This window comes from Crocodylus siamensis, chromosome 6 (assembly GCF_052110815.1).
Source record: "Crocodylus siamensis isolate JL-2025a chromosome 6, ASM5211081v1, whole genome shotgun sequence".
NCBI lineage: Eukaryota > Metazoa > Chordata > Crocodylia > Crocodylidae > Crocodylus > Crocodylus siamensis.
The window spans coordinates 97,211,399-97,237,502 of NC_143400.1; the positions used below are offsets into that span (position 1 = coordinate 97,211,399).

At 52.5% G+C, this 26,104-nt stretch overlaps 1 protein-coding gene across 3 annotated transcripts in view; it reads right to left on the reverse strand.

Annotated features, from left to right (window-relative positions):
- The window catches only part of FGF12 (fibroblast growth factor 12), a 303,175-nt gene that overhangs the window by 160,649 nt on the left and 116,422 nt on the right, over positions 1-26,104 (reverse strand). The window lies entirely within an intron of this gene.

The following is a 26,104-nucleotide window of genomic DNA, read 5'->3' on the forward strand; positions in this document are numbered from 1 at the left end:
CTTCCTCTACCACTAGCGTCTGCTTGCAGCGTACTCACAACCAGCGCACAGATCCCCTCCCCTCCGGGCCAGGTACACCGTGCCCTCTGTAGTCTCCCCTTGCTCCTGCTGAGCTTTGTGGTCCTTCTCTGCACCTGGAACTTGCCTCCGTGACCATGATGATGCCTCTGGGGCAGCCCAGCTTTCTTGTGTGATGCTGCAGGAGGCAACGCCGGGGCCAGGATACCCTCCAATGACACAGCCGGGCGACCCTTTCACCGCAGCCCCCACGCGGCCTCTGGGGTTGCCACCACCGCGGCTGCACCCCAGGCAGATGAGATGCCACTTAGGACGTGAACAGCACAGTGGGGAGGTTTCTTTTCCAAAAGCACGCGGGGGGTTCAACTGCACCTTGGCCCTCGAAACTCATGGGAAGTGCCTGTCCAGATCCCCTAGGCCAGTGGCACTCAACCTCTTGGCCTCCTGGGCCCGGGGACTGGTTTAGGATGGTCTGTGGGCCACATCCTGGGGGCTGGGTCGGTCCGTGGACTGGATCCAGCACGAGGTCAATGCTCCAGGTTGGTCTGTGGGTGCAGTCTGGTGCTCAGGCCTGGCCCTGTGGACTGGATCTGGTCATGGAGCAACCCCATGCGCCAGCCCAACCCCCCATGCTGGATGGGATGATCTGTAGGCCACATCCTGGGGGCTGGGTCGGTCCGTGGACTGGATCCAGCACGAGGTCAATGCTCCAGGTTGGTCTGTGGGTGCAGTCTGGTGGACTGGATCTGGCCATGGAGCAACCCCACGCACCAGCCCAACCCTGCACGCTGGATTCAGCCACGAATCAGCGGCTGAATCCAGCACACCGGTTCAGCGGCTCCCCGCGCTACCTGGCACAGGCACCCATGTCATCAAGCCCTCACGGCTCCCCACGGTGGCAGGAGATGGGTGGCAGCGTTAATTGTCGTGGCTCCAGCTGTGGCCTTGGAAGCGGAGGCAATTAACGCCGCCACCGCTCCCCTGGCGCCTCATTTCTGACCCCGAGGGCTGCATGACGCAGTGCCGCAGGCCGCATTCAGCCCGGGGCTGCCGGCTGAGCACCGCATTCAGCCCGGGGACTGTCACAGTCCTCTGACGTCGGCACCTGCGCCCGCGCGCTCCAAGGGCCGAGCGCCGGGGAGTCCCACGACAGCCGCTCGGCCCTCGGCGAGCTGGAAACTCAAAAGTGACAGGCTTCAGCACAAGGCTGCCTGCAGCCACTGATGTGCCCAGCATCTTGGCCTGCAAATGCTTTGATTTGGGGGTTTGGGGCTCATGCGACATGCTAATGCAACACAAAAGTGGGTATGAACAGACCCATCTCCAGCAGTCTTCACGTCATACAACACACTTGGTGAAAGACCCTTGGACAGGTATTTCAGTCCGTGACGTGAAGGATCATAGAATCACAGAAGTGGAGTCGAAGGGACCTTGTAGATCTGCAAGTCCGACCCCCCGCTTGGACAGGAGAAATACTGGGCTCAGATGACTCCAGCCAGGTAGGCATCCAGCCTCCTCTTAAAGCCCCCCAGGGTAGGAGCCAGCACCACTTCCCTTGGAAGTTAGCTCCAGCTCCTAGCCGCCCTGGCCGTGAAGTCGCGCCTCCTGGTATCTAGCCTAAACCTGCCCTCTGCCAGCTTGTGACTGCTATTCCTTGTTATGTGGGGGAGGGGTGGCGCGCTCGGAAAAACAAGGTCTCCCCCAAACCCTTCTGGTCCCCCCTCGTGAGTTTATAGACAGCCACCAGGTCCCCCCTCGGCCTTCTCTTGTGGAGGCTGAACAGGTTCAGGTCCCGCAGTCTCTCATTGTAGGATCTGCCCTGCTGCCCCCGACCATGCGAGTGGCCTCCTCTGGACCCTCTCCATGCTGTCCACACCCCTCCTGAAGTGCGGCGCCCAGAACTGGACGCAGTACTCCCGCTGCGGCCTGACCGGTGCCGCATAGAGGGGGAGGATCACCTCCCTGGACCTGCTCGAGATGCATCTGTGGATGCATGACAAGGTGCGGTCGGCCTTCCTGACCATGTTCATCTTGGAGACAGTAATGACTCCCAGATCCCTTTCTGCCTCCGTGCTCTCAAGAAGGGAGTTTCCCATCTTATAAGTGTGCTGCTGGTTACTAGTGCCCACGTGCAGCACCCTGCACTTGTCAGTATGGAAACGCATCCTGTTTATGTCAGCCCATCCCTGTCCAGGTCTTGTTGCAGTCTTTCCCTCCCTACTAGCGTGCTCACCTCACCCCAAATTTTGGTATCATCAGCGAATTTAAACAGGTTGCATTTCACCCCATCACCCAAATCACTGATGAAGAGATTGAACAGCGCGGGCCCAAGGACCGAGCCCTGGGGGACTCCGCTGCCCACTTCCCCCCAGGTCGAATATGACCCATCCACCACCACCCTCTGAGTGCAACCCTTGAGCCAATCTGCAATCCATCTGACTGTGGAGGCATCAATGCCACAGTTGCCCAATTTTTTAATGAGGATGGGGTGGGAGATGGTGTCAAAGGCCTTGCTGAAGTCTAGAAAGACTACGTCCACGGCGACACCTGCATCCATTGTCTTTGTGACCTGATCATAAAAGGCAATCAGGTTGATCTGACATGACCTGCCCCTAATGAAACTGTGCTGGTTGCCCTTGAGCATCATCCCTGAAGCCGGCCCATCACAGATGTGCTCCTTGAGGATCTTCTCAAAGAGTTTCCCAAGGATTGAGGTAAGACTGATGGGCCTATAGTCGCCTGGATCCTCCCTCCTCCCTTTTTTAAAGATGGGGACCACGTTAGCTATCTTCCAGTCATCCGGGACCTGGCCCGAGCGCCACAAGCACTCATAAAGCCATGCCAAGGGCCCTGCGATAACCCGCTAGCTCCCTCAGCACCCTGGGGCGGAGAGCATCTGGACCCGCTAACTTGAACACGTCCAGCCCCTCCAGAAGCTCTCTGACCCGGTCCTCCCCAACCTGGGGTCTGGAGGCGTTCCCCTTGAGGCCGTCTGGCATCCCAGCGGGGAAGTCCCAGTCCCTGCACAAGAAAACGGAGGTGAAGAATTGGTTAACGAGGTCTGCTTTCTCCTCTGGCGCAACCACCACATTGCCCAGCGTACTTTACAGGGGCCCCATGTTTCCCAGTGCCTTCTTCATCCTCCCTATGTATTTGAAAAAGGACTTTTTATTATCTTTGATCTGGGACGCAAGTCCTAGCTCTATGTCCACCTTAGCTTTCCTGACAGCCCCCCTGCAGGACATAGAGCGCCCCTCCGCCTTTCCTCCCTTCTCTGTCCCGCCTGTAAAGCTGATAGCCCCTAATGCTGACTGCCCAGTCGTGAGATGAATCCCACCCCGTTTCTGTAGCCCTGTTACATCTGGGTCTGAACTGGCTCTTCTAAGGGCGAGTCCCTCGTGCTTATTCCCCAAGGATCCTGAATGCGAGACAGCTTGCCATTGACTGCGGCTGAGTCACTGCTTCTTCAGGTGCCAAGCAAGACCAGGTTTATTTTTCCTCTCTAATGATAGGGTTGGCAGGGGCAGGGGCAGGGGCAGTGGCAGCGCCGGGTGTGCGTGGCAGATACCAAGCTCTGGCAAGCGGCGGGCACGGTAACCCAGCGGCTTCCAGCCCCAGTGGGGAAGCGAAGCCCGTGTGGTGTGGACAGTACTACCCCCAGAGCTCCTGTCTCTATGGGCCAGGAAAGTGCATGAATGCAGGAGACTGGGTAGGATCACGTGGGTCTGGCTGGCCCAGGGGGCTGCTTGGCAGCGGTATGACGTTACAGGAACAGATGGACACAGGGCACCCGCTGGCCCAGGTGAAATGGATATATTCCTCACCAGCAGACAGCCCAGGAGTGGCAAGACTCAGGAGCATTTGCTGCACTTTCATCCCTAGACCTCGTTCCTCCTTGTCTGGGCTGCCGGGGTGGAAGGACAGAAGGAAACGCGGTGCCAGTCTGTGGCTAAAGAGAAACCTTTGCTTGTGTCTTTCTGCTCTGGCTCTAACCCAGCCCCGTGGGAGACGCTTCTCAACACTGCACGCACTGATCTGGCTCTTACAGAAGAAATACATCCACTAAGGAATTGGCTAGCGAGTTCTCCATCCTCTCATTAACATCTGTCTCCTGAGGACAGCTTCCTCAGCTCCGTCATCGCGGGCCAAGCCGTGTCCCAAACCAGGAGCTGCCTGCTTTCCGGAGCAGATGCTGATGTGGCCCATGCCAGAGCAAATGTCACCAGCAGCAAGAATCTCATGCAAACGGCGCCATTTGTTTCCATGACTGTAGGAGAACAACCTCGAAATCAGACCCAGACCAATCAAGCCTCGCTGTAGCTTCACCAATATATTATACGAGCCATCCGCTACACAGAAGGTGAAATTGTTCTGTGTACATGCTCATACCGTACCTATCTATTGAAATACCTGCGTGTATTTGAATGAAAGAAAATCCCAAGCCTCCCTGAGACAAAACACTCCTCTACACACACAGTTCTCCGTCTAGGGAGAGGATGAGAAGAGTATGAAGAGCATGCGACACATGCAAGTCACAGCGTGCAATGCATACCCAGGAGGAGTTCAAGCCCTATGGCGATGAGATCCATGCAAAAGCCTACCGAGAATACGAGGCTCTTTTAATAGCAGCTCAGAAACAAAGTGCCATGCTCGGACAGCACCGGTTCAGGGTACAAAGAAATTGCAAGGGAAGAATAAATCACCCTGAAAATCTGGAGCTATGAGATCAAAAGACTTAAATACCACATTAAAACAGCATTCACAACATTTGGCTGCAATGGGGGTAGAAGGCTCCAAAATGACAAAGATAAAGCAGACGAGAGAGATTTCCAAAACTGTGTTCTCAGATGGCCACGTTCGGCAGCAATCATGGTAATTGCACACACAAATTAGGCAAACAATTATGAAACCATTTTTCAAAATCAAGCCCCGTTTGTGTTGCTTTTGCAATGGGTTCCAATCAACAGTTTTTAATTTCAAATACAGAACAGTTTAGTCATCAGAAACCAAAAAAAACCCAAACCGTAGAACATATTGGACATGAAAGAAGAGCAGTTCTGCCCCATTCTCCCATCCTTCCCTAGCCACTTTCCTGAGAAGTTTGAAAAGAAAGCTTCACTTTTCTACAGACATAAGCCACACCACTTTGCTTCCTTCACCTTCATAAACCCACCATGATAGACACGGAAAGGTACAATGGTATGTTTTAAATAACTTCAGAAGGACAGTTATCAGGCTATGCACATGATCCCATATAATTTGACATCCTTACTTGCGTTACTAAGAACTGATATGGAAATGCAAACCTCTGTTTAAAGGTATTAATGGCATCCTCTCCATTCAGATAACTTACTTACTGCAATTCCCTTGGCTTTGAATAAATCCTGATTTAGCAAATCTATTAAGAAACTGCTTACTATTCAATGCGGTATTAAAGGGCATGTCTACACGTGCCACGTAATGCACATTAGCCTATTTTAATGTGCATTAAAACATCATCAAGGGCATTTTTATTTTTTACACATGCAATGTTGCAATGCCAGGTGCTTTCAAAAGCCCCCAGAGCTGCATCGCTTGCAGTTAATAAGCAGCGCAATGCGTGTCGGCGCTGATAAAATGGCAGCAGCACACTTTTGAACTAAAACATGTAGAAGGTGGTTTACTTCAAAAGCACATCACTCCCATTTTCTGTGCGCTGACACGCATTTCGTCACTTATACCACTCAGCACAGCGCAGCACAGTTTGCATCATCTCGTGTGTGGAGCAGACTTGATTGAGTCTGCTCCGAAGTGGTGGATCTCCGGCACATCATGGGACAAACAGGTATGTGTACAAATGGCCCCCAAAAGTGCTCTTTTGCTAATGTGCATTAAAATAATGCACTTTTTTCCTAGTACCTCACCATGGAAGTACTAGATTTAATGCGCATTAATGAATGTGTAGACGCACCCTTATAGAGGCTAAAGGCTATTTCACCTATGCACTGGAAGAATGCTGTATGTGATGCAAGAGGAGAGTTGAACAACAGCCCCATGTCTCCCCCCTGCTCCCACACCCCCCAAAAAACCCATTTCCTCTGAAATTTGAAAAGCCTAAACTCCCTGCAAACGTCCCTGCTCATGTTTGCTTGCATCAATGCCTTTATCCTCACACGGGAATGACAAGTTTGCAGGCATGGTGTCCTATAAACTGCACTGTTCGAATCATTCCCTGAATGAAAGCTCTTACCGAGGAACCAAAGCATCTTTCTTTCCATCCCCCAGCGCCTCGCCAGGGCTGTATCGGAGATGTGAGTCGGCACTTACGAATCCCCCAGGCTTTCTAACAGGAAGCTCTTAACCCGAGGGTCTGCTTCCCTTCTGGAGGCAGCTGCCTGGTCCGTCTGCGGAGCTGAACTCTGCATGGACCTTTTAGGAAATTCATCACTTTGCCAGTGGAGGTTTGCAATGCGCTGGCTCTTCTCCAGACACTTCTGCCATATGATCTGGATCCTAAAACATCTCTTCAAGCATGAATCAAAGCTGTCAAGCCCTGTTTTTAAATACTCCCCTGTCTAGATCGTACTAACTACCATTCTTAACCAATGCCATCAACTTCTGCAGCTAGACTCAGGGTAAGAAATAAGGAGCTCTGAAATGCACACATCTCCTCCCGGCACGCTGTACAGGTTTCCTGTTAGCCTCGCTAACGGGCGCTGCCAAATCTGCTGGGAACAGGGTGGAGGAAGCACAGAGGGATGGAGTGGCTTGCTCAGGCTCAGACAATGGGTGCAGCTCTCTCAGGACACGTCTATGACCCCCCCAGACAGTGGCAAGGAGCGCCAGGCAGAGGCTGCCCGTGCCTGCTCCTGTGAGTGCTGCCTCCTGCACCAGAAGCTGCAGCGTGACCTAGTGCAGGGTGTTTTGGGAAACAATGCTGGTGAAGCTGGCACAGAGTCTCCCACCTGAGATTCCCATCTGACACTTCAACTGCAACCCTCAAAGACAGCCCCACTGTGAAAGAATTGAAAAGAAACCAGACAAACCTCCAAACGGGGGATCTGTGCGTTTCTGCCAGCATCATGGCCCCCTGCAAAATTTGTCCCATCTGTAGTCATAACCTCTCAGTGCTGTCACCCTGACTTCACATGCTGACTAAAGCAGTAACTGCGCTCTTGCCGACATGCTGCTTGGACACTGACCCAAGTCCTTCTGTGCAGAACTCAGTCAATTCAGATGAGCATTAGACAGTGCTCTTACTAGGGCAGAAGGGTAGACGAATTATGCCAGTTCCTTCCCAGTTGAGAAGGTACACAGAGTAGATCATGCTGGACTTTACTTTGAAATACCAGTAAAATACCATGCTGAAAGACTGAGAGAACTAGAAAGGACTGAAAGATGGAAGGAACTGAAAGGCTGAATGAGCTGTGGGTTTTTGGCTGTAGCCGTGTTGGTCTAAGGACACAGGCAGGCAAAATTCTCTGGGTAGATGTGATAACTTTTATTAGATAAACTATTTTTATTAGACCAACTATGGCTATTTAGTCCAGAGAACAGAATCACGGAGAATGAGGGCGGGAAGGGACGTCAGGAGGTCATATCCAATCCAAACCCCTGCTCCAAGCAGGACCAGCCCCAACTACATCATCCCAGACAAGACTTGGTTTAGCCAGGCCTCAAAAACCTCCAAGGATGGAAAGTCCACCATCTTTCTGGGTGACCTGTTCCAGTGCTTCACCACCCTCCTCATGAAAAACTTTTTCCTAATATCCATCTTCAACCTCCTTCGCTGCAACTGGAGCCCGTTGCTCCTTGTCCTGTCATCTGCCCCCACTGACACCAGTCCAGTTCCAGAAGACTGAGAAGGGATTTGATAATGGTCTTCAAATACCCAAAGAGTGATTAGAGGGAGGATAGAGATAGATTATTCTCTGTGGCTGATGGGGACAGGATGAGGAGTAATGAACTCAAGCTACAGCAGAAGAAACTAGGGCTGGAGATTAGGTGGGATTTTATAACTATAAGGATGGTCAAGCATTAAAAGAGGCTGCCTAGAGAAGTTGTTCCCTCCACTCCTAGAAATTTTCAAGAGTAGATTGAACAGACACTTGGCTGGGATGGTTTAGCTAGAGATGATCCTGCCTTGAGCAGGGGGCTGGATCGGATGTGAACTCATGAAGTCCCTTCCAACCCAACTTTCCTATGATCCTATGTTTGCTTGTAGCCAACACTGCAAATGTTGGAAGGTGAAGAAGAAAAGGAAGACCTAGGACAATCTGGACCACCAACATCAAGGACTGGACAGGATTAAAACTTTCTGATTGTACAAGGATTGCAAAGACCAGGAAGAACTTTCCATGGAGGAAAGTTATTGCGACTTCCAAGGTGCCCCAATGGTCAGTGCGGCCTTGGGACTGACTGACTGAACACTGCAAATGGCACGGCATACCCATGGCTAGGATGAGCCCATCATGCTGGACCTCCTTAGACTGGATGCTAATGGAGCAATGAGTAAGCTATGCTCTCAATTTTTTAAGGCTGAAAGCTTTCAAGGAATAAAGACCCAGCCTCCTGTCTCCCGTTTCTGGTCTGTGCACTCCCCTTCCCAGACCTGCAGCAGGCCTGAGGGTGAAGGGGAGCATCAGGCCATTTGAAGCAGCTTGGGACCAGGTCACAGAAGGTGCCACAGGGGCAAAAAGCATGGGATGGACACGAAGACAGCCTGTGAATTCTCCACAATTGCCAATCACACCTGGAGGAGGGTACAGCAGGGAAGGATTTTGCTACAGACTCAAAGGGGTAAATTTGAGGCTGGCGCTGGTCTCATGTTGACAGTCAGCCTTACTTGACCCCTCATCAGGGGTCTGGACACAGTGCTGAACACCTCACTGCCGGCGAGCTACTGGATACAGGGACCCGCCTGCTCTCAGCAGGTGGGCCGCATGAGCAGCACAGGTCCCCAGAGGCCCTTGGAAGTTGCTTTCGCCTCTTGTTCTGGAAGCAGGATGGTGCGGAGGCACTTGTGGGAGACATTTTTTCACTGCAATGGCCCTCTGTGCTGCACTGTGATGATTTCATGGCCCTCTTGCAGTTCATGCCAGGCAGCCAGAGTGTTTCAATGGGGACTTTCTCCCTCTCTGAAAGGGGAAAGTTTTCTTCCATAGGATGCCCAGGACTTCCACGTCCAGCAGCATCACAGCACCTCCTCAAGAGACCGGAGGGGGGTCTTTACACAGGAGAACAGAGATGGGGAGATCTCAGTACTGACCTGGCCAAAAACACCCAATGAGTGGGTCATAAAACCTTGGCGGGATAACTGCCAACCCCAGACATAATCACTAGATGACTTCCCTTCCTTGCACTGTAATCAGGCTCATTTAAACTAGAGGGAAGCCAAAGGAGGAGGCTTCAGATCATTTCTCTGCCCCGTGCCAAGATCCTGTGCTGCCTCTCGAGCAATTAACTTAAACCATACGGTACATGCCAGCGTCTGTCACAGAGCACCCCGGGGCTCATCCCCCAACGCACGGCGGAGAGCTGGGTCTACAACCGGACGCCCACGGTTCTTGGAGACAGCACGGAGCCAAACAAAGGAGAGGGGCATCTCAGCTCAGCGCAGCTGGCACCAGAAATTCAGGTTATAAAAGAGAAAATGGGAGTTTTCTGCTAGTGGTGCTCAGTTGATAGCGAATTCTGCATCTTCCCTCCTTAGTGCTCGGTCCCAGTGGCCCCTTCCCAGGCAACATCCTTCATAAATAATGCAGAGATCCTCGCCTTTCTCCACTCCACATCCATGCGCCGTGCTCCTGGTTGCAGCCAGAGGGGCTGGCTGGCTGCTGCTGGCTGAGACCTGGAAGAGCTGCTCGAATGGGCTGGGGGAAGGGCAGCAGAGAAGCAGAGCCGGTGTGCCCAGGGAACAGGATTTATCACCCATCCCCAGTCTGTTTGCAAACACATCTGTGGGCTCGAACAGAGAGCCTGTTTCATCAGCCTCTCTCTTCCAGCCCCTCTCGTCCAAAGATGCCCAGCCTGTTCTCCGCACCCCGGCGCCTTAGCCAGTTTGTAGGAAGGTGTTAGAAAATGCTTCAGGTTCGTTAGGCAGGCAGGGCTCTTCGGGAAGATGTGATACTTTTATTAGACTAACTGAGTAGTTGGAAAAAGTTCTTTGCAAGCTTTTTTTTTTTTTTTTTTTTTTTAATAAAAGGTATCACATCTACCCAAAGAGCCTTGCCTGCCTGTGTCCTTAGACCAACACAGCTACAACCAACACAGCTACAACCAAAAACTCAGGTTCATTAGGGGAGGAAATCACTCAAGTTCTCCCAGTGCCTTAACAGCCTCAGTTGACATCCAGATATATGACCCTGGGCCAAGCTGGAACGACCCCAATCTCAAACCCCAGGACAGGTCTCAGGGCCCAGGACAGTGCTTTACCTCCAAGCTTTCTACCTTGCTGCAATCTCTTTCAATGCCCACTGACTTGCTTGCTTCTGTCCACTGAGGCTCAGGGAAAGCTGCCCTCCTCCTGGGCAGAGCCAGCACTTAGTGCTACCAGCACCCTTTCTCCACTGACTCTTCTGCTTTGGTCCTTGCAGTGGTGCTGCGCCCTATGCTAGCTTCGATGTTAACTTCCAGGCACCCGGCATCAGGATGCACCGTGGTGCACCTAGCACCTGGCATCAGGATCTAGCCGGTATAGAGGCCTGGGAGTGGGGGCGGAAATACATGGGCTGTGTTTGTACTCTGCTGCCAATCCAGTATGAAACCTCAGTAAAGTGCTCTTTGTGCTTCCATTTTCATTTCTGCCTAGGAGAACTTCTACAACCTCTGCTCTCTCCTATGCCTGATGAAGGGGGAGCGTGCCCCAAAGCTTGTGGATAAATACAATTATTGGTTTGCAAATACTTAGTTGGTCTAATACAAGATATCACCTCCTCCATGAATTTTGAACTCCTCTGTGCTTCCAGTTTCCTGCAGGCACAATGGAAAGAGCCCCGTTGTCTTCGGGGCCTACACATGGAACGTGCTATAGAGCCGCTAAGCTCTGCTCTACAGATGGGAGGTGAACGACTAAATCGCATTTCTGAAGGCAGAACAAGGAAGATGGAAAGTACTGACCTTTTGTGGGCAGCAGTCAGGAATTTCCCCTCCCACACACCTGGTCAGCTCAGGAGCCTTATAGCTGAGACCACATCAAGGCCCATACGCTGTCCTCGGATACACACACAAGACTGGAGAGCGGGCTCGAATTTTCCTACGCACACCTTCTCCCTTGCAGACATCGAAGTCTGGCTGAACCTCCACGGAAGGGACTGCTTGTCAGGGCAGGTGGGGTATCCCGCCGCACGGCTGTTACTGCGTGTTCGTGGGACGCTGGGCTCACCAACAATTGGTGTGAGCAAGAACCACCCATTGCCAGCTACACCAGACAGGCATAATATTCATTCCCAAAAGCACAGCATCTGGCTTCCCACAGATCAGCTGGCTCCCACTTCACTGTCCTCCTTATTTGCTTGCTGTGCTGCGGGAGGTCATTATAGTCCCTTAATTCACCCTCTCCAATCTCAAGGAAAGAACAAAAAGCGAACAAGCGAACAAAAGCGACCGAGGAAATTCATGTCAACCCAGCCACTCGCACATCCCGTAGGCACTGCAAACTCATAGTAACCTCTGTCACAGCTCAGTGAGAAACCTGCCTCCGATTCAGGACAGACAGAGGGGAGTTTAGTCACTGCCGGGTCTGTGGACTGCAGGGAGAAACGGGCCTGGACCCCTAGGGTACATGGGGCACCTGCTTTCTCATTTAAAAAAATACCCTTCATCACAAACCCAAAGCATGCAAACCCAAAGCACGCAAAGCACGCAGGCGCAGAGAGAAGCAAGCCGAGTTTCTGAGTATGTTTCAAAGAGGTAAACTCCAGGGACAGCGTGTGCCGTACGTGCCTGGTAAACGCCAGTGTGATGGTCACCGTTATTCATAACAGCCACTTGTAGCCCAAGGCAAGTATTTGCCTGCGTTGGCCTAACCAAATATTTGCAAAAGCCACAGGCAGGCTACCCAGAAAGGCAAACACCGTGGGATCCTCCTTGAATAGCACCTGCTAGGTCCCTCAGGTTCACTGGTAGCTGAAGTAAAGCAATTAAGTGTAGATCCCTAAGCTATTTTTAGCCTCAAGAAACAAGCAAGTGAAGTACCTGGGCACAGAACAGGTTGTTCAATGCATGACAGGTGTGACTGAGCTCACACGGAGGTGGTTGCTGCTTTTTATTGCCATGACTGGAGTCCAATGGTGGCCCAGAGAGTCATAGGACAGCAGGCCTTCAGGGTCCTCTGCAGATCACATCTATCCAGCCCCCTGCTCCAGGCAGGATCAGCCCTGCCTAAACAATCCCAGACAAGCATTTGTCTAACTCGGTCTTAGAAGTGCATGCACAACCCGCTCACACAACTCCCAGGCACGGTAACAGGAACAGTGCAGGGACCCGCTGTGCGCAGACACCAAACAAAAAACATCCCCTGCCGAGAGCAGCGTGTAACCTAGAGTATCAGCCAAGAGACAACAGATGGATACAGACTGAGGGGGAGCACGAGGGAGCCACGGGGCGATGCTGGTTGCTGGAACAGGCGGTGGTCTCAGCGTCCCAGCAAAGGAGGGTTGTACGGTGAACAAGGGGGCACCTTTGGCTATTTGCTACAGGTGGGCTCCGCCTCAAAAGTTCTCATAACTTCTTGTGCACATGCACATGTGTGCACGCACACACATGCCACTTAATGCGCTCAGATAAACTCAGCGGGCAAGAAGCTGTGCAAGTGGGATGTAAGCATACTGAACTGTGGAGTCAGCCTTGCCTCATGGGTTGGCCCCGGGTTGGAAACCTAGCCCGGCCGCCTCCCTCCTTTGCAGTTGGTCATGCTGCCTTGCAGAAGGCTCGCCATGCCTGGGGAAAGTAGATGCTGCTGCTCGTTGAAGGACAAGCAAGATGGTAGCACAGCCATCCTCTTTCAAAGATGCTTCCCTAGCCCATCTTTATAGAACAAGATTCAATATATGGGCAAGCAGGGCAAGACCTGTTGATGAGGAACCTCAGTTTGAACTGAGAGCTTGGGTCCATGTGGGAAAGCCTGGGACCCAATCCAAGGTCCAGCTGATAGCTGAGACACTCCCAGTGACAATACAGACACAGAAGGTGGAAGCTTCCTAGGACAGTTAGCCACAGTCAAAACATATTGGAGGTGGTCTAAGTTGCCATGATCAATCAAAATCTGCCACAAAAAAACCCCCTTGCACATGTACATGGTTACGCTATTATGCAAATGGCAATTTTGCATAACATTTCATAACATTTACGTGGATGACTCGTGATGTGTACAAGTGCCCTTTAACACTACTTCTGGTTCTCACACTGAGTTGATGAAGGACCTTGATCATGTCACTTCATCTTTCCGTCTTTAAAAGGGTAATAATATTTTGTAGTGCCCTGGGGGGACTGACTAGCCAGTGCCCACACAGCACCCGGTGATGAAAAGCAACATAAACAACACTGAGCACTTTTACTACCCATTGAGGCACAAGAGACAGGTTTACAGCAGGAAGAAAAGGTGGTTACTGTCCATTCAAGCAGAGTTGGTTACTGTCCATTCAAGCAGGCCCAAAGCAATGAACAATTAATCGATTTTTATCCTTTAAAAAAAAAAAAAAAATCAGGGATTTTGCCTCATTCTTTGCTTTTATTCAAAATGGCCAAGCTGTGAAAAAGAAATAAAAATAAATACAGGCGCGGAGCTAATCCATGGCTTCGATCCTGGAAACCTTTGCTGCTGCATTCTGGAAAACAAAACAATGATAATGACTCACGCTGGGCCTGTGGGTGGCTCACTGCAAAATTAGCAGCAGCTTCCACGCTCCCAGCTGAGCTTGGCTTTGCTGGGTTGTTTTCACAGATCTCCAGGACTGCAATTCAACACATGCAAATAGGCCCAGCAGCCAATCGCAGCCACAATACTAGAAAGGCATAAACATCCCATTTAGAAAAGTGCTTTACCATACAAAACACGATTACCTCCTTCCACGCCGTTTTGGGCTATGGGAAGAGACGCTATTTTTATTATTACACGTTACACATCTCCTTTCCTCTAAGGGGAAGAATCTATTTAAAGGTCTTTTCAGAGAGCATCTATTCACACAATTGAAAGCTCGGTACTATCGCAGATGAGTGGTCTCATCTACTTTCTGGGACCCGCTGAACTTCTGTCGACGGCTTTACCACCTGGCTTGTGTTGCTTACAATCAAAGCACTACTTGACCAGCATAAAAGAAAAGCTTCACTTTGAAGGCTTTGGGTGGGAAGGGGTCAGACAGCAAAATGAACTAGAGGCAGATTATTTTGACAAAGTGTAGACATAGTGATTCAATGTTCTCCAAGACCAAGATTTATTTCTTTTTATTTTTATATAGGCAATATGCTTCACTTTAACAGGGATTACTGTAAGGCTTAAACACATGATCAGGATGGGATGCCAGAAAAACCATAAGATCACAGGTAACAAGGACTGGCAAGAGCCTCATACGGTCATCTAGTCCAGTCCTCTGCTCCAGGCAGGAGCATCCCTGACTAAACCAGCCCAGCCAAGTACCTGTCCAACCTGCTCTTGAAAACTTCTAAGGATGGAGATTGCACACTTTCTCTAGGCAGCCTGCTCCAGTGCTTGAATCCTCTCACAGGCAACACATCTTTGCACAGTGCTGATGTAAAAAAAACTGGTCTCCTGCCAAACCTATTTAAAGCTATTGATCTGTTAATATACACTGATGAATCTGTGATTTTTTTTTTAGTTTGAAACAGGGAAAGCCAAACCTGCTATATTCTGCACAGATCATACAATCACAGACAGTGAGGGTTGGAAAGGCTCTCAGGAGGTCTCATCTAGTCCAACCCCCTGCTCCAAGCAGGACCAGCCCCAGCTACATCATCCCACCCAAGGCTTGGTCTACCTGGGTCTTCACAACCTCCAAGGATGGAGACTGCACCACCTCTGTGGGTAACCTGGTCCAGTGCTTTACTACTCTGCTAGTGAGAAAGTGTTTCATAGCATCTAACCTAAACCTCCCTTGCTTATGTAAGATTGTCACAAGGGAGGAAACATTTTGGGGGAAGTTGTAGATGGGACTTCCTGGTCAACATCTGCCAAGCAGCTGTGTCGTTTATACCCCAGAACAAATCCGTGTGGTCCCTCCCTCTCTCCTCGGCTTCACCTGGGAATCGTGAGACCTACTTTCCTTGGTAAAGACCATGACATAAGTCTACAGACAGGAAGTGCTACATAAAAGAGCCAGGCACTGCTATTTTTTCCAAAGAACACTCTAACAAAGTGGTTTTCAACCTTTCTCATTTGAGGACCCCTTTTGCAATTTTGAAGGGAGGTGTGGACTCCTCTGGGTTGTAAATGTGGGTAATCACATACTTTTGATTGATCATAGTCATCTTTCATGGACCCCTTAAACACAATCTGTGGACCCCCAGGGATCTATGGACCAGAGGTTGGAAATCACTGGTCTAACACCATGGTGAGCACCAGTCAGAAACATCCCAATATTACCAGAACTATATTGTTAGTCATGCGTTGCACACATTGATTAACAGATCTGAGGGCCAGAAGAAATCATTAGGATCATCTGGTACAATCTGCTGTGAGAAATGTGGGCCAGACAATTTCAGCAAAGGATCTCTGCATCAAGTCTGATTTCCAGCTCAGCTAAAGTGGGTCTTCCACAACGACATCCAGGTGTACATTAGAGTTTGCAGGCCATATTTCTGGTGCTTGTTCACGTGGAGAAGTGACTCCAGTATGAAAAAGGTATGAACTGAACTGGTTACAGCTATTTCAGAGTAACTCCTCAAACAGATGCTCATATCCCAAAGCAAAAGTTCCTTTTCCAAGTTGAGCTTAATTCACTTCTAAAATGATGGAAGCTAAACCAAAACGGGGCACATCGATGCTGGAATACAAGCAACTAGGCATGGAGTAACTCTGCAGCAAGTAGTGCCATCAGTCTCCCTGTGCAGCAAGCCCTTAGGGTTCAATACAGGCAAGACAAGAAGGCAGCCCCTGAGCAAAGGAGAGGGAGGGAGGTATAGCTGTATTCTTAGCTCTGGGGTAACTGGGAGTCACTGGCCCAGCAGCAGCCCTAGAGACAACACACTGGACCTCCGCTCTACCCCCCATGCTTGCAGAGAGTTAGAAATGCCTCAAGAAACAGTTTGGCGACTGCACCCCTACTTACAGGTGCCCTAGCTTACACAGCGTGGCATGCGTAGTATGCTCTGACATCTGCCGTAGCACTGGGCACTGTTTTCCAAAGCACCTCCCAAATTTGCACAAGCACAGATTGTTGCACCAAGGACTTGTAGAAGCAAACCCTGCTTTTGGACAGGCAAGTGTGACTGTGTTTGTGCAACTCTGTGGAGCTCTGCATGTGTGCACTGGGCTGGCTCAGGTGACAGAGGTGCCCTGTGGAGAGAAGAGAGAAGCAGTCCAAGCAGCAAGGCAGGAAAACCAGGCCAGGTTAGTGCTGGTGCCATGGTCTAACCACCTGCCAGTTGCTCCAAACAGCAGAGCTTCTTTCCACCTGCTCCTTTCCACCTGTGCTCCAAACAGCAGAGCTTCAAGTTATGCCATTTAGGGGAATATAAAGCTTGCTGTGCCTCATGTAGCCTTAATTTGGCTCTGTGCTGTAGAATCATAGGAAATGAGGGTTGAAGGGAGCTCAGGAGGTCACATCTAGTCCAACCCCCTGCTCCAAGCAGGACCAGCCCCAACTCCATCATCCCAGGCAAGGCTTTGTCTACCCAGGTCTTCAAAACCTCCACGGATGGAGACTGCACCACCTCTCTGGGTTACCTGTCCCAGTGCTTCACCACCCTTCTCATGAGACAGTTTTTCCTAATATCCAACCTCAACTTCCCTTGCTGGAAATTGAGCCCATTGCTCCTTCTGTCATCTGCGCCCACTGAGATCAGCCCAGCTCCGTCCCCTTTGCAGCCCCCCTGCAGGGAGGTGAAGGCTGCAGACTAAATCAGCCCAATTCCCTCAGTCTCTCCTCACCAGTCATGTCCCCCAGCCCTTGAACCATTTTTGTCACCCTCTGCTAGGCTCTTGCCAACGTGTCCACATCCCTTCTGTAGTGGAGGCCCACAGCTGACACAGGACTCCAGACGTGGCCTCCCCCAGTGCTGAACAGAAGAGAGGAATCACTGCCCTCGATCTGCTGGCAACTCTCCTGTCAATGCAGCCCAGGATGCCTGTAGCCTTCTTCGCACCAAGGACACACCGCTGGCTCCTGTCCAGCTTCTTGCCCGTTGTCCCCCCACCCAGGTCCTTTTCTGCAGCGCTGCTGCCCAGCCCGTCCCCCCAGCCTGCCCCGGTGCAGGGGATCGCTCCCTCCTCAGTGCAGGACTTTGCACTTGTCCTTGTTGAACTGCATGGGATTCCTTTTGGCCCAGTCCTTCAGTTTGTTGAGGTCACTCTGAATCCTAGCCCGACCCTCTAGCGTATCTACTACACCCACCAGCTTGGTGTCATCTGCAGACTGTCAGCATAGAGTCAGGTCAGGGGAATGGAGATCAAACAGCACTTCTGTCCAACAAAACACATGCTGGCGGAGGTGAAAAGTATTTGTGGTCACAGGTGCCCTGGAGCCCAAGGACAGAAGTAGCCCCCTACTCTAGCACTTTGGAGCTAGGATGTTTGCTCCAAGGAGCTCCAGCTGGCTAGCACGAGCACAGATCCCAACTCTGCAACTCCCGACTTCCTGTAGCAGTACCTTGCTAACATTATTATTTAGCATTCAGATTGATCCTGGCAGCATGCTAGCCATTTATTTCACAAAGTCGGTGTGGCAGTCAAGACCAAAACAGTTTTCCAAAGGGAGGAAACACATTAAAGACAAGCGACAGAGTCGGGATTTCTAACTGCATTCTAGGAAAAGAAAGCAAAAAAAAAAAAAAAGAGGGGAAAAAAAACGAAAACACCCTGGGGTGTTCCCTTTAAATTACTAGATGATTCAGAGAGAGGAATCGTATATCCACGAGCAAAATAATCAGCTTGTGTCCTCTCTTGACCTGCTAAGTCAAGGTTACCATTTGGGGCTCTTAGAAAAATGGTTGTGACATTTTAGCACAGAGCTGCCTGCTGAAATCTCATCTGAGTGGGCGGGAAGGTCTGACCCATTCCAGACTATTATTTATGGTGTGTGTGTGTGTGTGTGTGCGCACACCTATATGGGCATGGGCCAAAATTGTGTGTGTATACCGTATATATTTATAGGTGTAGAGTGATGTTATGTAAGTGTGTGCATGTATTATTTGCACGACTGCTGTCCCTAGCAGCCCCCATCACAAACCAAAGGCCACTGCAATGAAACACAGGCCAAGGAAACCCCTCTGTTTCAGAAAGCTTACGCTTCAGGTCAGGAGCAAGTGTCTAGATCCAGCTGTAGAGACCAGGCAGGATAAGGAGGTGAAACAATATGGGTCAGCACAAAGGGCAGTGGGCTCAGCTCAGCAGCAGCCCCACTGCAGCTCTGCCTCTTGCAGACACGGCAGCAAAGGAGAGTTGTGCTGAGGGGGTTGTGTAGCATCACTTTCCATCACAGGCAGCTACAGCTGGAGGCCACGTTTCAATCAAACCCTCCTGCTTGACTGTAAGTAGATGCTTCACTCTCATTGACTCATCTGCTGAAGGTAAACACAGTTGGTTTCCTGGAGGGGTGGGGATCAGTTATCTGGGCAGGGACTGAAAACAACGGGACTTAAGCCTGTGTTGAAACTGGGGCCTAAGAACAGGATTAGCAGAAGTGCCCGAATGAGACAGAATAAAAGTCACATTGCTAATAAAAGTCACTTGTGCAGGAGACACTTGGGTGCCTTTGAAATCCCTCCCGATTGCTCCACGCTGCTGTCACTGCAGCCCCTGCTTCCCCGTTCGCTGCTGCTTCATTACTTGGTGCCTAACAGGAGCTGAACCACCCTGGGTGGCTGAAGGGGCCGGCACCCTTCTGGGTGCTGTGGGATCCTGTTTAGGCAAGGAGAAATTGGGAGAAAGGGGGTCAGGGAAGATTACAAGTCAGTGGAGAAAGCACTGGGAGGGGGCACGCTGTAGCACTCGTGCCCCCCCATCTCGAGCCATGTCCCTCAAGCAACAGGTTAACTAGCTCCCAGTCCCACCAAGGCACCAGGACTTGCAATGGAGCCAAATGCCTGTTGTGCCCCCACATCAATGCAAAACACATCACCACCAGACCGACCAAGGAGTGCAACATCTAAGCTTCATTCACCTGCAACTACCAGCGTCCTCGCCGCTATCGCCTGCTTACAACACTGCATCAGACAGACGGGGCAATCTGTACACGTGATAGTGAACAAACACCCCTCTGACATCAGCTGCAGAAAAACACCAAGACCTGGGTCAGAACAGTTCAACCTCCGTGGACTTCACGGTTGTTGTTCTCAGGCAGCAATTCTTTAAAAACCAGTTGGAACGGGGAATTGCAAACAAGAAATCATCCACAGACTGGTGTTAAGTTTGGTATCAACAGGGACTGCTGCTTCTTATCTCATTACCTGGGTTAGTTTTTGAGACTCCTTTGTTCCTAGAGGTTCTTTGCTTATTGCTTCTCCCAGCACTGTCATCCTCCTCCTTTCCCACCTTTTGAATTCAAATCTCTCACCCTCCTTTATTCACTGCCCTATGCTGTCCTTTCACAGCATCCGATGAAGTGAACTCAAATCCACTGAACTCTCTCTATATATATCTCCCTGATCTTCTTTGACAAAATAACTACTCTGGTGGATGAAGGGAATGCTGTAGCTATAGTGGATTGGGATTTCAGCAAGGTTTTCAACAAGGTCCTACATAACCCTTTTCATGAACAAATTGTAGAAATGTGGGCTGGACACAACTACTATAAACACCTGGCTCAGCAGCCACGAGCAAAGGGTAAGTATTAATGGGTCCATGTCAGAATGGCAGGAGGTTTCAAACGAGTCCCAAAGGGGTCTGTCGCTATTCAGTGGGTTTATTAATGATTTGGATGCTGACATAGAAAGCTTCTTGAGTAAGTTTTCAGACAACACAAAACTGGGAAGGACTGTGAACACACTGGAGGATGGGAGTGCAATTCAGAAAGATCTTGACAGTTTGCAAAGCTGGGCTGAAGCAGACAGGGTGGAGTTCAGTGCTGACAAATGCAAGGTGCTGCACTTTGGGAGGAATAATCAAAAACACAAATATAAAATGAGTGATACCTGGCTGGATGGCAGCACTATGGAGAAGGAGCTGGGAGTCTTGGTAGACCACCAACTCAACATGAGTCTGCAGTGTGAAGCAGCTGCACTAAAGGCAAATGCGGTTTTGGGCTGCATCAGGTGCAAGACATGGGAGGTGATAGTGCCTCTCTAGTCAGCACTGATCAGGCCTCATCTGGACACTGTGTGCAGTTCTGGGCTCCACATTTTAAAAAGGATGTGGAGAAATTAGGGAAGGTATAAAGGCAGGAAAAATGATAAAAGGCTTGGAAAGCAAGTCATATGAGGAGAGGCTGAAGGAGCTGGGCATATTCAGCCTGCAGAAAAGGCACTTAAGAGGGGACATGATAGCAGTCTTCAAACACCTGAAAGGGCTGCCATAAAGAAGAGGCAAAGCACCTTCTCTTTCCTGCTGCAGAGAGGAAGGCACGGACCAGTGCCCTGGAGTTGCAGCAAAGTAATTTGGATTAGGCATCAGGAAAAGCTTCTTCACTGTTAGAACAGGAAGACAGGGGAACAGGTGCCCAGGGAAGGGGTGGACTCTCCATCACGAGAGGGGTTCAACAAGAGGTTGGGTTGGGGATGATCTAGGCAGGGGTAAGCCTACATGTAGGTACTTGCCATGCTTCTAGGATTTACTGATTGCCACATGGGGCTGGGAGGTAGCTCCTGTATAACATGTGGTATGGCCCTCTTCCTGGGATCTCTTGAGTGCACCTTTGCAGCACGTGGTTGGCCACCACAGTCCCCCTGCCTGTGGCAGGATCGGGTGTTACCTGTTGTGTTGTGTCGGGTGTTATGCGTAGCTTTCCTAAGAGACTGGACAATAGGATGATTTGGGTAGGCAGGGGGTTGGAGGAGATAACCGCTAAGGTTCCTTCCAGCCCCACTTCTCTAGTCTATGATTTAGTCTATAAGGTTCATATCCACTCTCTTTCTGCCTGACTTTAGACCAACACGGCTGAGTCCCTCTCGATGCTCACTTTGGCTACTCATTTCCAAATAATGCAGGAAGAAAGGCCCTGTTCTACAGCAACAGGGAACTGACTGAGACAGGACGTGAAGATGGACTCCAGCCAAGCTCCCTACAACAGCAAAGTGCAGGCAAAGCCTTGAGCGCTGCTCAGCTGCATGGTGATACCGTGTCCAGGTTTGGAGGAGCGGGCACGCGGGAAGTTTCTGCAGGTGAGAATCCCCTGCCCTCGGTACCCGGAGGCCCAAGATCGTGTCATGTAGACAACGCAGGACATTAACAGGGCAGGAAGAGGAAGGGAGTGCAGCATCCTGTGTCCACAGAGCACATCCGAGGTGTGGGCGCGACCAGAAAGAAAACAGGATTCGCTGGAAAGGGCAGTGGTTGCTGTCATCAGTCACTGGTCCTAATCCTGGTACAGCCCAGCAGGACCAGGCAGCATTTCCCCCCTTCTTAGACCAATGGGTTGTTATAGCCTTGGCTGCTCCTGCCTGGCTGAATGGCCCGGAGCAGCACTGAAGAGGAAGGAGACTTTGTCTTCATTTACCAAAAGGGTAACGAAATCAGAGAGATACAGCATCAGCTTTGGTAGGCAGTGGGCTTACGTCATCAGATCCTATGAAGGGACTACCATTTACCAGGCAGATGAGAATAGCCAGACACGTAACGATCGTCAATCCAGCCGTATTTCACCCCTTCAGAGGAGACTGCAACACTTCCGAGAGTTTTCTCCAGACCAGAGGGGAAAGCCCAGCCCAGCCCTGCCCTGATACCTGCGCTGGACCCAGCCATGTGCTGTCGGTGACTCAGAAGTGACCACACTATGTACAAGTGGGTCCGACACCAGAAAGAGCTCAAACAAGGAGCTCAAAACTATCCTCGGCAAAGCATGCCTCAAGCATGGGCTTGTTGCAGTGGGAACCGGGCATCTGCCGTGGGAGGTGTGAATAGTTTCTGTCCACAGGGGCTGAGCACTCAATTGAGAAAACAAGTCACTGTTACTAGGCCAACAAGTGGCAGATACCTCCTGGATCCAAAGGAGAAATGTCCCTTGTCCAAGGTGAGCACCTCGATATCAGGACAAAGAGCTCCTTAGCAATGCATTAGGTCCAAATTCATATGGGAGCAGAGAACCAAGCTACATGAAGGGGGCAGGGGGAGGTCAGGGCAAACCTTTGAGAATCTAATCAAGGATAAACCCTAGCACTTATGATGAATGCTTTGCATGTCTAAGTCATCTATGTATGGGGATCTTCAGCCTGGAAAAGCGCAGGCTCAGGGGTGATCTGATGGCCACCTAGAAGTTCATCGGGGTGACCACCAGGATCTGGGGGGGACGTTTGTTCACCAGAGCGCCCCAAGGGATGATGGGGTCAAATGGTCACAAACTCCTGCAAGACCGCTTCAGGCTGGACATAAGGAAGAATTTCTTTCCTGTCCGAGCCCCCAAGGTCTGGAGCAGTCTGCCAGCGGAGGTGGTTCAAGCGCCTACATTGAACACCTTCAAGAGTAAATTGGATGCTTATCTTGCTGGGATCCTGTGACCCCCGCTGACTTCCTGCCCTTTGGGCAGGGGGCTGGACTCGATGATCTCCCAAGGTCCCTTCCAGCCCTGATGTCTATGAAGTTTAAAAAAGGCTGAGTCTCACCCTCACCCCCCGTGAAATACAGCCAGCATCACACAACTCGCGGGTGGAAACCTGTGACGGGGAGCTTAAGCGACACGAAAAGCCCAGACCGAAACCGGAGGAGAGTCGAGCCCCCGCCCCGCATTCAGGAAAGCCCTTCGGCACACGCTTAACTTGAAGGAGAACTTCCCGGTCCTCGCCCCGCCACTAGAAAGCCCCCCTCCCCGCCCACAACAAACCACCACAGCACCCACACAAGAGGAGAGGCTCGCAGGCACGCACGGCGCAGCTGAGCTCTTGCATTTTCAAATGCACCGTGCTAAAAAACCACAACGGACCCTAGCCACGGAGGCGCGTGCGAGGGGTCCCCTCCGCCGGCGGAGCAGGCGCCGGCACGGTCTCCAGGCAGGCCGCAGCGAAGCGTGAAGCGGCCCCAGAAAAGCGGCTCTTAAAATAGCAGCTGGAGGGAGAGAGGGAGAGGGAGAGGGAGAGGGAGAGGGAGGGCGAGGGCGAGGGCCGGGCGGAAGAGGGGAGGAAAGCCCCCGGCCCGGGTCAGCACCGCGGACAGCGGCGGGCCGCGCTCGCCACGGCGCCGGCACCCCGGCCGGGCGCGCCCACCTGTGCTCCTGCTGGCTCTCAGGCGCCTTCCACAGAGACACTGCAGCATATGCGCGCCTTTGTGCAGGAGGTGCCCCAGGATCTTCATGGGGCTCCCGGCCGCCCTCCGGCCGCGGCTCCGCCACTTCGCGGGACTTCGCGCCGAGCCGGAGCGGAGCGGAGCGGAGCCGAGCCGAGCCGGGGGCCGGGCTCCGGCAAGCACGTCAAGCCCTGCGGAGCCGCCGCCGGGGCCCGGCCCGGCCCGGCCCGCCCCCCTGCCGGCGGCGGCCGAGCACGCGGGCTCCCCGCCGCCCCGGGCCGCCTCCGCCGGGCGCGGACGAGAGCGGCAACAAGTCCTGGCACGGGCACGGGCGCCCAGCCTTCCGCGCCCCCGCGCCTGTGAAACGATGCTGGCTGCTCACACTTGCCTCGGAGCCGCACAAGTCCCCAGAGGCGCGGGGCACCTCCACACCGGCCCGGAAACCCGGGCCAGGCAGGGCGGACCACGGGCACCACCACGGCAGCCCGGGCTGCGAGGGGGCAGGGGGCCGTGGTGGCCTTTGGGAAGGCCAGCCGGGGGCCGGGGGTCCGGGAAGAGTGGTCGCTCCTCAAGGAGACGATCCCCCCAGCCCAAAGGGAGGTCATCCCAACACGGATCGAAGGGGGCAGCAGAGCACACAAGCCCCCACGGCTCGCCAAAAGCATCCGGGAACGTCTCCTAGCTAGAAGGGAGGCGCACCCCCGATGGCGGGGGGGGGGGGCCGTCCCCAGGGAGGACTACACTGCGGTTCCTCGGGGGGCAGGGAGGCCAAGGCGGAGATGGGACTGGGACACGCGACCCGGATCAAGGACAAGAAGTCCTTTCTTAAATACATAGGGGACAAGAAGGTACCAGGTAAGGTGGGCCCCTGCAAGGCACGCTAGGAAATCTGGTCGTCACACCAGACGACAAAGCCAACATATTTAACAACTTCCTTGCCTCCATCTTCCTGAGCAGCGACCGGATCGGCCCCCACCAGGCCCCCCTCAGACCCAGGGTCAGGGCGGATCTACTCAGGGAGCGTCTGGCGGGACTGGACGTGTTCAAGTCAGCGGGTCCGGACGATCTCCCCCCCCGAGCGCTGAGGGAATTGGCTGCGGTCATTGCGGGACCCCCGGCACGGCTGTACGAGCACTCGTGGGGCTCTGGTGTGGGGCCGGAGGACGGGAAGAGGCCAACGTGGTTCCCATCTTCAAAAAGGGGAGGAAGGAGGACCCGGGAACTACAGGCCAGTCAGTCTTACCTCGATCCTGGGTAAGCTTTTTGAGAGAATTATTCTGGTGCATGTCCACGAGGAGCCGGGGGGAGATGATGCTCGGGGGCAACCAACACGGGTTCATCAGCAGCAGGTCCTGTCAGACCAACCTGGCGGCCTCTACGACCAGGTCACCAAATCCTTAGACACAGGGGGAGCAGTGGACATCGTCTTCCTGGACTTTCGGGAGGCCTTCGACACTGTCTCTCACCCCGTTCTCAGTAAGAAACTGGGGGCTGTGGTGTGGACACCCGCACAGTCAGATGTGTCCCAACTGGCGGGAGGGCCGCACCCAGACAGCGGTGGTGGACGGGTCACATTCGACCTGGAGGGACGTGGGCAGTGGGGTCCCCCAGGGCTCGGTCCTCGGGCCCGCACTGTTCAACATCTTCATCAGTGACTTGGACAAGGGGGTAAAAAGCACCTGTTCAAATCTGCTGATGACACTAAGATGTGGGGGGATGTGGGCATGCTAGAAGGGAGGAATAGGCTGCATTTGGACCTGGACAGGTGACAGGGGTGGGCGGATGAGACCAGGATGGGATTCAACACCGACAAGTGCAAGGTGCTGCACCTGGGGAGGAAGAGCCAGCACCATACCTACAGGCTGGGGACTCCCTTCTCATCAGGGCAGAGGCAGAAAAGGATCTTGGAGGCATCACTGATGCCAAGATGAACATGGGCCGGCAGTGTGGGGACGTGGTCAGGAAGGCCGACCGCACCTTGTCCTGCATCCACAGGTGCATCTCGAGCAGCTCCAGGGAGGTGATCCTCCCCCTCTATGCGGCACTGGTCAGGCCGCAGCTGGAGGACTGCGTCCAGGTCTGGGCGCCGCACTTCAGGAGGGACGTGGACAGCATGGAGAGGGTCCAGAGGAGGCCACTCGCGTGGTCAGGGGGCAGCAGGGCAGGCCTTACGAGGAGAGGCGACGGGACCTGAACCTGTTCAGCCTCCACAAGAGAAGGCTGAGGGGGATCTAGTGGCCTGTTACAAACTAGTCAGGGGGGATCAGCAGGCACTGGGGGAGTCCCTGTTCCCCCGAGCACTGCCAGGAGTGACCAGGAATAACGGTCACAAGCTGGCAGAGGGCAGATTCAGACTGGACATCAGGAGGTGCGACTTCACGGTCAGGGCGGCTAGGGTCTGGAACCAGCTTCCAAGAGAAGTGGTGCAGACTCCTACCCTGGGGGTGTTTAAGAGGAGGTTAGATGAACACCTTGCTGGGGTCATCTGACCCCATATTCTTTCCTGCCATGGCGGGGGGTCGGACTCGATGATCTGTTCAGGTCCCTTCCGACCCTAGAAACTAT